Source organism: Heterodontus francisci, chromosome 15, assembly GCF_036365525.1.
Source record: "Heterodontus francisci isolate sHetFra1 chromosome 15, sHetFra1.hap1, whole genome shotgun sequence".
In the NCBI taxonomy this organism is placed as follows: domain Eukaryota; kingdom Metazoa; phylum Chordata; class Chondrichthyes; order Heterodontiformes; family Heterodontidae; genus Heterodontus; species Heterodontus francisci.
In genome coordinates, this window is record NC_090385.1 from 71,597,397 (window position 1) to 71,611,225 (window position 13,829).

At 42.8% G+C, this 13,829-nt stretch overlaps 1 long non-coding RNA gene across 1 annotated transcript in view; it reads right to left on the bottom strand.

Annotated features, from left to right (window-relative positions):
- Positions 1-12,683: 12,683 nt before the first annotated feature.
- The window catches only part of LOC137377928 (uncharacterized), a 254,116-nt gene continuing 252,970 nt past the window's right edge, over positions 12,684-13,829 (bottom strand). The window contains exon 3 of the long non-coding RNA XR_010976516.1: positions 12,684-12,881. This is a non-coding gene — a long non-coding RNA (uncharacterized lncRNA). The remainder of the gene's footprint in view (positions 12,882-13,829) is intronic.

Sequence of the window (13,829 nt, forward strand, 5' to 3'; positions counted from 1 at the left end):
AGTACTACAGAAAGTCGAATGCATATTTCAGAAAGGTCAGGTTTCACAGTAAAACATGAAAATGTATCCCATAGCCTTGCAATGACATGCAACATTGTGAATTGAATAGAACCACACATACTTTTTATTTGGGGAAGTAATTTTGCGCACTTCAAAGTGAAGAATGTTCGGGCTGAGGACTAGAAAATTATACAACGCTAGATCCAGTGTCAACATTAAACACTCCTAGCTTTACTAAAGAATAAGTCAGATGCATGGGTAAAATTCTTTCTGCACTGCTAAACAATATAGGTTATAGGTTCACCTCAACCTCAGAATGACTGTGGTACAGCAATAGCATTTCTATCTTCCTCCTGCTTCCTGATGGAGGTTTACATCATCTATCTTTCAGATGAGACATTAAACCGAGGCCCTGTCTGCCCTCTCAAGTGGGTGTAAAAGATCCCTTGATACTATTTTGAAGAGAGCAGGGGACTTCTCCCCTGTGTCCTGGCCAATATTTATCCCTCAATCAACATCACAAAAACAGATTATCTGGTCGTTACCACATTGCTGTTTGTGGAAGCTTGCTGTGTGCAAATTGGCTGTCACATTTCCTATATTACAACAGTTACTACACTTCTAAAGCACTTCATTGGCTGTAAAGTGCTTTGAATTGTCTGGTGGTTGTGAAAAGCACTATATAAATGCATCATTCTTCTTTAAATTTCCAACTGATCTTCCTTCTACAAAAGCTGATTGGCACGCCTTGCAATTCTAGCAGGGGTTTTTTTTTTGCCATTGATTGAGCTTTCCAGTTGTTATGGCTCACCTTTTAACCTGGAACATTTCCATTTCCTGCAATAATTCTCCAGCCACAAAATTCAGCACTGTAATGTGATGGTACTTCTGGTATTGCTGACTGAGATGAAAAATTGTGTGGGGTACACTTCTGGCAACTTCCTGGGTGGCCACGCTGATCAGCATGTTTGGAAGGGCAATAGTGTGGGTGTGCCGTGCGTATGATGGAAGCATGTGGAATGGTCAGATCGTGACGCCAATCAGCATCTATGATGCTGATTTCATGCCTGACCTGACATTTTGGACTTCACAGGACCTATTAGCGGTCTTTCTTGTACACTCTCAGCCGAACATGCGTTTAGCTACATGAGAGACCAACCTTAGCAATGCTATTTAAAGGATTCCATTCAACTTGCAATTCAGTTATTTATTGCTATCTGCTGACTCTTGCAAAGTTTGTGGAAGTACTGTTAGAAGACTTCTGAAAAGTTGGGAAGGTCTGCGGAGCATGGTGCCGGGCACTGGAAAGACAATGGCTGTTACTGAAAGGTCTCTGAGTACACCACTTGTTCACATTCATGGAGGATATAGTTTCAGCCCCCTTTAGGCTGCAGCACCAGAAGGAGATGGAGCAGAGGCAGCAAATTAACAAGCTGCTCAAAAAGAGAGGAGAAGATGAGGGCTTTCAGCAGGAGGCCTTACCCAAATAGGGTCTTCAGGCAACACTTCTTCTACCTGCATCTAAGCCAGGAGCAGTGTGTTTGGCAGCTTCGCTTCACCAAGATGTGATTGGAGAACTCTGACACCTCTTACAACCAGACCTGCAGCCTCAGAGCAGGACTGAGTTGCCAGAGCCTGTCAAGGTGACAATGGCTCTGAATATTTTCAGCAGCGGATCCTTCCAGGCTGGAACAGATGACATAGCAAACATCTTGCAGTTGCTGTCCATGGCTGCATCCAGGAGATCACTGAGGCTCTGCATGCCAGGAAAGGGAACTTCATTGTTTTTACTATAAACAAAGAGAAGCAGAAGGAGCAACTACATGGCTTTGCCAGGATAGCTGGTTCCCCATGGTGCAAGGTAATATTGACTGCACATACGTGGAGATGTACCAATACCACAAAGGGTACCACTGTGCAGTTGGTGTGAGACCATATCCTGCACTAGCAGCAGTCAGGAGGCATTCATCCTGAGCCAGTCCACTGTGCCAGCAATCTTTCAGTCACCATGGAAAACCCAAGGGTGGCTGCTTGGTGATAAGGGCCATCTGCCCTACGCCTGGCTGATGATTCCCCTCCACAACCTCATTACTCATACAAGAACACTGTGCTGTCACGAGGAATATCATCAACAGACAATCAGGGTGCTGAAGCAGGACCCCCTGTCCAGACTGCTCAGGATAAGACCTCCAGTACTCATCACAGATGGTGTCCTGATTTGTGGTGGTCTGCTGCATCCTCCACAATTTGGTCTTCATGAGGGTGCAGCCCTTCCCACATGCGTTCCGCGACACCACATTAGGAGGAGGAGGATTATAGGAGGAGGAATATCCACATTCCGAACTGGATGTCCGTCAGAGCATTATCGGACCTCAGTTCCCCTGAATGAAACCATAGATCCGATGCTTACTGCTTCACACTTCCCCACCTTATGGTCCCTTTGCTATGGACCATCACAGCCACAATCCTGAAATAAAAGACACAACAAAACAACCATTCCATACCAACTTTATCCAATACTCCATACAATAGTCAACTATTCACTCTTGTGCATTCCCTTGGTGCCTGTCATCCATGTGTCTTTGCCTGTCTAGCACTCCCATTCAGTGCTTGCAGTTGTTGCATCATGGATGGTGGAAGGTTGTTGACTTTCAATGGGGGAGTTTGCAGATGGCCTTGCAGGACACCCTCGAGCAGCCCTGGGCCTTGAAAGCCCGGCTTTGGACTGTATGACTTCGGCATCGATGGCAGTAGTCAGCGCTGTCTATCTGTCAGGCAGCAGCAGGGCACTGGCAGAGTGGCAGTGTTGGGAGCACAAATGCTGTCATTCTGTGAGAGGATAGCAGGTTTGTGCTCCATGGCACCAGTGCCACTACCAGGGTGGCAGCCCAGCAATCCTAGTAATCTGCAGGAGTACAGATTGCTGTACTATTGTGGGACCCTGCAAGCTCTTTTGAGCACTGGTATCCACAGTGATGATGGCAGCAGTCTGATCCTGCATGATGGCAAGCTGAGATTTCATGACCTCAGTACAAGCTGCTACTGCAACACTCAGGCATTGGGTGGCTTCTGCCTGTGCTCGGCTATCGAACACTGTGTCACAGTTGGGTTGGTAAGTGTTCTTATGAAGTTGGTCACCACTTTCACAGTCGAAAGGATGGACTCCATGTTCTTAGCAAAGCCCTGTGCCAAGTTGGAACCAGAATTCTCCATGCTCCTTGACAGTGACGACAGGCTGTCTGGCAGGCCTTGCAATACACCAAGCATTTCTGTGTGCGTGTCCGCCTGCCTATTTCAGTACACCACCCGATTAAAGTCCTCACCAGAGTCTTCTGCAGCAGAACTCGTGTGTGACCTCTCACCCTGGCCACAGTGTCAGTGACAACTCCTCTAATTATCCCCAGTACCACCTCCTCCATGGAGGCCTGCACCCCCCCACCCCCCCCCCCCCACCAGTTTGCTGCTACTGCCTTCCATCATGGGTCACCAAAGAGAGGGAAGCGTGTCTGTGAGTGCATCAGTGAATGTGTTGCAATGAAGTGCCTGCCACAGTTGAATAGATGGCATTGTGTGCAAGCTGTGAGGTGTAAGCATGAAGCTTTCAATGTATGAGGATGAGGTGAGGCTATGAATTTGAGGTATGAGTCATGATTGATAGAGATTATTGGTAGGCAAGAGAAATGGGTGTGGTGAATGGAGCAGTTTGTGAGGCTTATGGTGCATTTGGAAGGATTTGACATGTAAGGGTGCATTCACTGACCTAGACCACTCATGTGAGGTCATTAAACTACTTGCGGCACTGCAACCAGATTCTCGGCGCCAGACTGATGGTATTGACCAGCAAGGCCATCTGCTCCCTCTGCCTTCTGAGCACTTGTCTGGAGGGCCTCCTGGCCCCCTGAGGGAAGAGAACCTTTCTCCTCTAGTCCATCTGTTGCACCAATGACCACAGGGTGACATCCAACCATCTGGGGGCACACTCTCTTCCGTGTTGCACCATTTCAGGTCCTTCCTGAAGTTCTTCAAATGTTGCCTGAGCTGTTTTAGCCACTGCTCCAGCCAGCATGCACCTTGCCTTTAAAAGGTGCAGTCTGGTTTTAAGTTGTGCAGGTTAGTTTTAACTCGCATGAACTTGCATCCCCTGCTGAGGTGTGCAACCACAGCCATTCAGCAGTGCATTCAGTACGAGGGTGCGCACCACAATCATGGAAATGAACAGACAAATCGAAGTTTGTATGCTGCCTGCATCACTTTGACCCAGTGTGAATTAATAGCGCTCGTGATCCCCATGCCCGATTTTGGGGTTATCTCATTTAGTCCCTTCCAAATTGATCTCTGATAATGGGCAGTTAATTCACTATTGCCCATTTTGTGCCGACGTGGAATTTGAATTTCACTTCCGAGATGGCTATAACCTATACCGGGTATGTCTAAAATAATTTTCCTACAGCACCCAAAGAGGTTTTAGAGGTAGAACAATGGTGTCCTAAGCCACAGCACCATCTAGTTTCTGTAACTATGTGGACTTTCCTCCTAAACCTTTTCACCTTGCTACCTCCCCTTCCGCCTTATAACCTATCCTTTTTGACTGTGCCTCGAGCCAGCTCTCCTAAAACCTTTACTGCTTGGTCTATCCTTCGCCCATGCAAGGTACCTTGGAATATTTTACCATATTAAATACATTATAAAATGTAACTTGCTCTTGTTGTGTGTAAGTTGTATAATCTGAATAACCTAGAAACTAATACCGGTTACATCAGAGGATGAATGGTTAACATGTTCGTACAATATTGCTATGTCTGTTTTTTTAATGGAAGCATTAATCAGATTTAAATAGGTTAAAGCTTCAGTAAGAATGTTGGACAGAGGAATATCATCCACTAATATCTTCAACAGTAATTTGTAATGTAATATATCTTCTTTAATGGTATATTTATAGTGAGAGTTGGGATAATAATGCAGCTTTGTGACACGCCTAATGCAGCTCATTTACCCAATTCATACAGTTTCCTTCAAAGTGTGTCAGCTGCACCATTTTTTCATCAATGACCCAGATTTTGCTGCAGCAGGGCATCTAATGGTATCTACAGGTAGTTAAACTTGCCCTTGCATGCTTAAGTGGTATAATTTATGCATGGCAAATTGCTGAAAACGCAAGCTAATAGCATCACAGTGAGGGAAACTGGGCCTCTAGGACCTGAGTGAACAGGACAAGCAACTCTGTATCTCCTTAATCAATCAGATTGAAGGATTATGAAGTAGTGCTGGGACTGAGAAGGAAGTGTAAATTAGAGTGGGTGAATTCAACATCAAATCATGTACCGGAAGAGAAATAGAGGGGGAAAGAAAGATTGGATTAAAAGAGTGAAAAAGAGACAGAAAGAAAAAGTAAAAGAAAGTAATATTTTTCATTTTTAGAACTCCAACAACAATCAAGACCTGGAAGGATTGAGACTTAACACTTGTAATCGTTAATTTTCAGTGCCAGAGAATTTGTTTGGCAGCAATTAATACTGATTACACTGTTAAAAGGGGACTCGGACATAAAACGGCTTAAGGATAAAAAGGATGAGGTAAAGCAGACAATGAAATGCAATTTTTGGGAGCTAATGATGGAGCGGTGTAACTTGGACAGCAACTTTTGCACATTGGTATTTAACCATACATTTGGACCCCGTCATAAATCAGGGTGAATGCCATTAACCTCGTCATTACTTTAACTCAATGTATCATTCATGTTGGCAAATTATAAATGATGATGAACACTTTGTCACAATATTAAGATTGTATTTGGCTTTGAATCCATGCAGTTTCTACTGGAGGATGCCAAAATCAAAAGAGACTTGGGATCCTTCTAGTGAATCAACTTCAAATCAGCACCAATTCAGCCCATGTAGTTTGAGTAATTTATATTGTCAATTGGAAGTCAGATTTTGGTTGATTTCAGGTGCAATCGGAGTCCCCAAATGCCAGTATTTGCATTCAACCATTTTACAGTCTGCTGCAATGCATGTTCAAACTTCACATCCCTATGCGGATAAAGTACTCATTTGCAGTCACTGATTAATGCCAGATGCTTTCTGTGTACTACTAATTGCAGACTAGACAAATGAGAATAAATCACTACTCCCTCCAAAACTTACTTTTTCAGCATTGTCTACTGTGAGATGCCTCAGCATCCTTGCCAAAAACAATCAGATTCTATTGATAGGCACTGAAAAGGGCTTGATCGGTACTGAATCACACTTTCTAAGAACTGTCTGTGTGGTCACTACAATGAGGGCCTGTCAGGATGAAAGCTCAGTTTCATTACATCACTGCCAAGGACAATAGAATATTGTAGACTCAAGTGATGTCGCTGGAAAAACATTATGTGTTTTGCCATGATAAGTAATGACTGGAAAAAAACTTGTCAGTGCATCCATGCAGTATCCAGAAATTTGTGCGCAGATTTTCCTGGTAGAATGCAAAACATCAAAACATATTTGTCAATGTCATTGTCATATCCTTTATTTAAATAATGTCACTGCACAGTTAATATTCCTGTTGTCATCTTGTCTCCACTCCACAATATGAAGTGTTTAATTTTCTTTAAAGTAGTGCATCTAATTTATCATTATTACTCTGCAGTCCGGATCACGTTTAGTACAATTCTTTAGCAATAATCAGGGAAGAGGGAAATCAGTGGTTAGTTTTGGCATCAATCACTGTGAATGTCATTGCCATTTTTAACACACCAATTGATATTATATAGATTCTAGTTTTAGGAACAAGATTGTGTTGACATGCTGCTTTACTTTGTATTCAATATTCATTATTGCTGAGACCTAAAGGGACTCAGATCCTGGCTGTTGATGTTCACATATGTCTGTTACAACGCCTGTAATGATTTAAAATAACTTATCCTTAACTATTTCAGAGCATGACAGCCCCCCACTTTACTTTCATTTTTAGTCATTTTTAGTTATTTTTTCTTCCTTTTTTTTGCATTCCTTTTTACATTTTTTACAATCTTTTTTTGCATTTATTTCATTTCATCTTAGTTTGTTCAGTTTGCTTACCCACTGTTTTTTTCAGGTTGTTTTTCTTCAGGTTTGCACTTGCTGATGTTCAATATTCAGTATATTCACACCTAATCTGTACTGATGCTTTGTCTTTCAACACACCATTAACATATTGTTTGCCTTTGCTCCGTGACCTTTTGGTCAGCTATGTGGCCTGGTCCAATCTGCACCTTCTCCTTTGTTATCTCTTGCCCAACCCCCACCTCACTTGTTTATAATCTGTGACTTTTCTAATATTTGTCAGTTCCGAAGAAGGGTCACTGACCCGAAACGTTAACTCTGCTTCTCTTTCCACAGATGCTGCCAGACCTGCTGAGTGAATCCAGCATTTCTTGTTTTTGTTATCCTTAACTATCTTCTTCTTAACTTAAGAAAAACTTCAATGTTAGTGCCTAGTTGAGCACTTATTTCGGCTTTTTTTCTCTTTCTTCTCCCTCCTGTCTTGAAAGCAGTAACATACTGGGATATGATTGCACATCAACCAGAATCCTTTTACTACCTTGCTCAAGTGAGCAAGAGCTCCAATTAACACAAGGACATTCCGGACCCTATGCTTGTAGCTTCATGCCTGTCTGCTCCTGATTCTGCTGTCTTCTACACTCTGGCCTCTGAATGCATAATATATTAAAATGGTCCTGTGCCTGCACAAACATACAATGCCAATCCATAGGACTTCCCATGGAGCTGTTCTGTTTCATTGCATTAACCCGTATCAACAATTAAACAACTTGGTATAAGGAAGACAAAATAATTCGTTCCAAAAAGATGGAAAATACTAATAAACACTGGATTATCCCCAATTAATAAAAAGCGAAAGATCTTGCATTTACATAATGCCTTTCATGATCTCAAGCACTTTGAAGTCTAGTCACTGTCACAACATAGGAATCATGGCAGCCAATTTATGCACAGCAAGATCCCACAAACAGCAATAGATTAATGATCAGACAATTTGTTTCTTTTAAATGATATTGGTTGAGGGATAAATATTGGCCAGGACACTGAGGAGAACTCCTCTGCTCTTCTTCAAAATAGTGCCATGGAATCTTTTCCATCGACCTGAGAGGGCAGATGGGCCTTTGGTTTAATGCCTTATCTGAAAGGCAGCACCTCTGATAGTGCAACACTTGCTTTTAAAACTATTTTTAACATTACTTGGAGAGGAGAATACTTTTCATTCAAAGTACCTGCCTCTGCATTATCCTTATCCTTTAGTAAAGGTTGTAGAGAATATTTTAAGGGCATTAAAAATTCCTGGATCAAGTTCATTGTCAGTGTATAATATTTAAAAAAAGTCAAAATCAAATCGCAATAACACTGAGATAACCTTCTGGGACATCAGTGCATAAATGCTTAGGACGCTTTTTCTTAAATTCCTTGCCCCAGGATTTTAGCAGAGGTACTAACCTGTTTTAATAAATGGTTAATACCTGGAATAAGATAGTGAAGAGGGGAATTTCAGTTAAGTGCATTAAACTTTTGTACATCAAGATCCACGGTGTATCTTCAAGCATCAAGTGAATCAAATTGGACATTGGATTAAGCTCTATCTTGTTGTGACTCAGCTTACATGCTTTTTGATGTATAATCGGTCACACATCTTTTTGCACAATACACTATATTCTGCAATTGTTCCGTCTGCTTTCACACATTTGTGCACTGAGCAGAAATCATCTATTTATGCAGCAAGTTTAGCTTCAGTTCGATGTGGCTACTGTTGTAATATTATAGTTGCAGCATAAATCTGGAATAACACCCTGATCTGTATAGAGAGGCAATGTGTGACCTCTGAAGCAGGCAGTCTGCCGCCACATGTGGTATCATTCCAGTTCCATGTAGTGACTGCCAATTTCTATGACTTCAATTACAATTCTTACTTTGTTAATCCAGAACAGAGCACAAGGTGTCAGGAAGGAGAACATAACAGCAGAGGACTGATCAGATAGCCACAAAACTATAAATGTTACTGCTGCATTTGTGTTCTGTGAACCTATGCAACACTCTGAAAAACGACACTGGGGTTCAAATTGGGCTCTGCAGCACCCATACCCATTCTTTAGGTGTTATGCAGCAATCTAACGCTTGAAAATGAGATCTAAGATGCGTGTGCAATTCCAACAGGAAGTGCGCAGGAAGCTATCTCGGTAAAGGGCTTTATGAGCACGCTCCTAGCGACTGCTAGTAGCATAGAGAACAAGCAGATCATATTGATTTGCTGTCAATGCTGCCATTTTCAAACTCAGCACTCCAGCCAATGCCTTGTCTTAATCTCACGCTGCACCAATGAAAGGGATCATGAACTACTTACGGGTTATTTGCTGGATTATTTCTTTCTGGTGCATTTGTAAATGTTTTTAGAGTTTTTCGATACTTGGTTAAAGTTTGATTACTCCTGGCATTGACCTTCACTGCTATTTACACCCACTGACTCCTAAGCATGTGTCTGGTGAGCCTCCTGCTACCTCTACACCATGTAGATACAGGACATCACTCCTTCCTTTTACCTCTTCCACCGAGACTTCCAATGTATTGTCTGAAAATATTAATACATGTTCTTTTGCATGTTTAGCCATTCTGCAAAGTATCACAGCCCAGACTGCCTTTCAAAAAAATTTCCACTATTTCTCACAGCCACAATGCACTTCTCCCTTGACAGTTACAGGCTGCCTTTAAGTAGCGTGAGCCAGTCACGATATTGAGCCCCGTGCTGATGTGTGCAGCCAATGAACAGCGTGGGTAGCACTTGTTGCATGCGGAAATAATTTAAAACACCAAACAGCAACAAATTGGCATGCTACCTGCAATGCAATAATAGCACATGTTAATTGTGCACCACGATTCACCGCACCTATTTTTGGAAGTTAACCAATTTAGTCCCCAATGTCTTTCTGTGGAACCACTCCCAATATTGCAGTCTAGAGTTCCCAGCATCATTCCAGAGACACTTGGCAGCACTACCAAGGGATCATTTTGCATTTACCAGTAGTAGCCCACACCTACAAATTATCATTATCATTGGTTGACCATTGTTCCTGCTCCTGTGTCAGTCCTCCATATCTCTTTATTCATCATGCAATATATTATTCTCCGATGGGAATTTTTATATCCCATACAATATTGTACTTAATTCTCGGTTGGTCTCTATTTAATTCAATGTTTCAGTTCCTATAATATTTCTGAAACTAGTTCCACTTTTACTCTGAAGGAATGGTCTGTAAAATTTTGCCTTTCAGAATGATACATCACAGAAGGAGGCCACTTGACCCATCATACCTGTGAAAGAGCTAGCCAATTAGTCCCATTCCCCTTTCCCTTTCCCAATAGTGCTGTAAACATTTCTCCTTCATTATTTATACAATCCCCTTTTGAAAATTATTGGCCGGAACTTATTGCTTGCCGGACAGGAGCTGTCCACAGACCGAAAAGTCGGTGGGATCACGCCTCCGCTTGGCCTGGGGATCCAGATAGGATTTTACGATTCCCAGGCCCTCAATTGGTCTTAGGAGGGACTTTCACCTCATTGAGGCAGGAAGTCCCGCCTAATGGAGCTGTCGGCCAATCAGCGGATGAAGAGGAAGGACGGCCCTGGAAAAAAGGTGAGATTTTGGGGCCACGCCGGGGGTGATCAGTTGGGCCCCGGCGAGGCAAGGGGAGTCAATTGGGAGAGTGGGTGGGGGGGTATGTTGGGCATTGGGGGTGGTTGGGGTATCAGAGGCAACACTGATTGGGCACAGGGTGCCCAATTAGGGGAGCCCCCACATGCTATCAGAAGGCAGCCTACTTCTATCAGAGGGCTTTTCTCAGGCCTGAGCTACCCGCCTGCCAATGATAAAATCCCCGTTACAGTGGACAGAGGCCCTTAAGTGGCCATTAATTGGCCACTTAAGGGCCTTGATTGTCCTGGGGCGGGAAGGTCATTCCTCACCGCCGCCGCCCTGCATGAAATGGTGGCAAAGGCGGGAGCGGATTGGGAAGGGCCTCCCGAGCCTCCCACTCCATTTTACACCCCACACCCCCGTCACCAGCCCGCTCTTTGTGGGGGGCCGTAAAATTCCAGTCATTGTTTCTGCTTCCACCAACCTTTCAGGCAGTGCATTCCAGATCATAACAACTCACGGTGTAAAAAGAAACTCCTTATCTCGCCTCTGCTTCATTTCCTAATTACCCTAAATCTGTGTCCTCTGGTTACCAACCATTCAGCCTCTTGAAACAGCTTCTCCTTATTTACTAAATCAAAACACTTTATAATTTTGAACATTTACCTTAAATCTACACACAACCTTCTTTGTTCTAAGGAGCACAAACCCAGTCTTTCCACATAACTGTGGTTCTGCATCCCTGGTACCTTTCTAGTAAATCTCTTCTGCACCCTCTCCAAAGCCTTGACATCCTTCCTAAAATGTTCATCTCCTCTAGCTGGGGCCTAACCAGTGATTCATAATGTTCAGCATATTTTCCTTGTTTTTGTACTCTATTCCTCTATTAATAAAGCCAAGGATCTCGTATGCTTTTAGAATAGCCGTCTCAGCTTATCCTTCCACCTTCAACAATTTGTGTACATACACCCCCAGGTCTCTTTGTTCCTGAAAACCCTTTAAAATTGTATCCTTTAGTTTGTATTGCATCTCCTCATTTTCCCAACCAAAATATATCACTTCACACTTTCCTGTGTTAAATTTCATCTGCTTTGTGTCTGCCTATGTCACCAGTCTATATCTGTGTTCTTCTGAAGTCGGTTACAATCTTCTTCATTGTTTACTACATTTCTGAGTTTCATTTCATCTGTAGGCTTTGAAATTATGCCTCATAGATCTGCAACTGGTTTAGTCATTCACTTTCATATCTGGCTGGACCATATAAAGCACTGTCAGGTCCTGCTTGCCTCTCTAAAATCTGCTCACTATTCCTGGATCATGCTGAAATGCAAAAATAACTTCAGGTTTCTTTTCCTTACTGCATACCATATTCTTAAATCCATCTCCCCTGTCTCCTTCACCCTCACCTCCAACTATAAGTGTGAGGAGGTCATGGACTTCTCTGCCACTAAGGTTTAGACCATCCTTTCAGCTGTCTCTTCTGCTTCCCTCCCTTCCCCTAGCCCACCAAGTCAAACTTCCCCAAAGGTTTCCCTAGGCCCTAGTCCTGAACTTTTATCTTTCTCTAGGTTCTCTTCTATCTCCCCTCATGTCCTCTCTGATCTCATTCATAGTCCATGAGACACACTTCTTGCTTCCTCAATCCTATTCCCACTAAATGTTGGACCATTCAACTTGCTTGTCCTGGACCTCATGTTAGCTGATATTGTTAACAGATTCTGCTCCTCCGAAACCCTTCAAATTTGCCTTCATCACTCACCGCCTCAAAAAAATAAACCATTGATCCTACTGTCCTTGCCAACTACGACCTCATTTCCAACATCCCTTTTCGCCTGCAAGTCCTTGAATGTGTTGTTGCCTCCCAAATCCAAGCCCATCTTTGCCACAACTCCCTATTTGAACCATTCCAATACGATTTCTGCCCTTGCCACAGCAATGAAATGGCACTTACTAAAGTAGCAAGTGAAATCCTATGTGACTGTGATCATGATAAACTATCCATCCTCTTCCTTCTCACCTTGTTTGCAGCCTTTGACACAGTTGATCATCCCATCCTCCTCCAACACTTCTCCTCCATAGTCCAAATGGGTAGGACTCCCTCATCTGGATCCTTTCTTATCGATCCAGTCATAGCCATAGAATCACCTGCAACAGCTTCTCTTGCTGCTCGTGCACCGATCTAAAATTGCCACTTCCCTTATTGATTCCTTGACATCCAGATCTAGAAAACAAAATTGAATGCATTCTATGAACTTGTCCTCTATACTATTCTTGCACATTTTGTTTACTAAGTCTATATGAAGATTAAATTCCTCATGATTACTGTATTTACCCTTGTTACATGCATCTTTAATTTCCTGATTCATATTCTGCCTGACAATATAACTACTGTGAGGGGGCCTATAAACTACTTCTACCATCGTTTTCTGCCGCTTGTTTCTTAGCTTTCTCCAAACTAATTCTACATCTTGATTTCCTGAGCTAATATCCTTACCCTCCACTGTCTTTATCCCATCCTTTATTATCAGGGTTACCCCTCCTCCTTTTCCATTTTGTCTATCCCTTCTAAAAGTCAAGTATACTGGACAATCTAATTCCCAACCTTGGTGGCTCTGCAACCATGACTCCATAGTGGCCATTCGATCAACCCCATTAATTTCTCTCTGTGTTACTAATTCATCTAATTCATTGTGACTGCTTCACACATTCAAATATAATGCCTTTAGTTTTACTTTATTTCTGGTTTTCTCTGATGTCAGCCTAGTACCTAATGCCCCATCAGCTTTGTTAAGCATTCTGTCCTTCCTGACCCACTCTGCTTATTTTTACTCTTCTACAGCCTTGACATTTCTCTTATTACTTTAAAATCTACCCTTTCCTGAATCCTCCCATCCACCATTGCCTGTCTTCGACCCTGCCTCAGCTCATTTGCTGCTGGAACCCTCATCCATGTGTTGCTTGGCTTTGAACTCAGCTATGCAATACTATGGCTGCCCACCTTGCACCCTCCCTGAACTTAGGCTCATCCAAAACCCTGCTGCCCGTGTCCTAACTTGCACTACATTCTGTCCACGCATCATCCCTGTGCTTATTGACCTACATTGGCTCCCACTTGAGCAACATCTTGATTTTAAAATTCTCATCCTTGTTTTTAAATCCCTCCACGGGC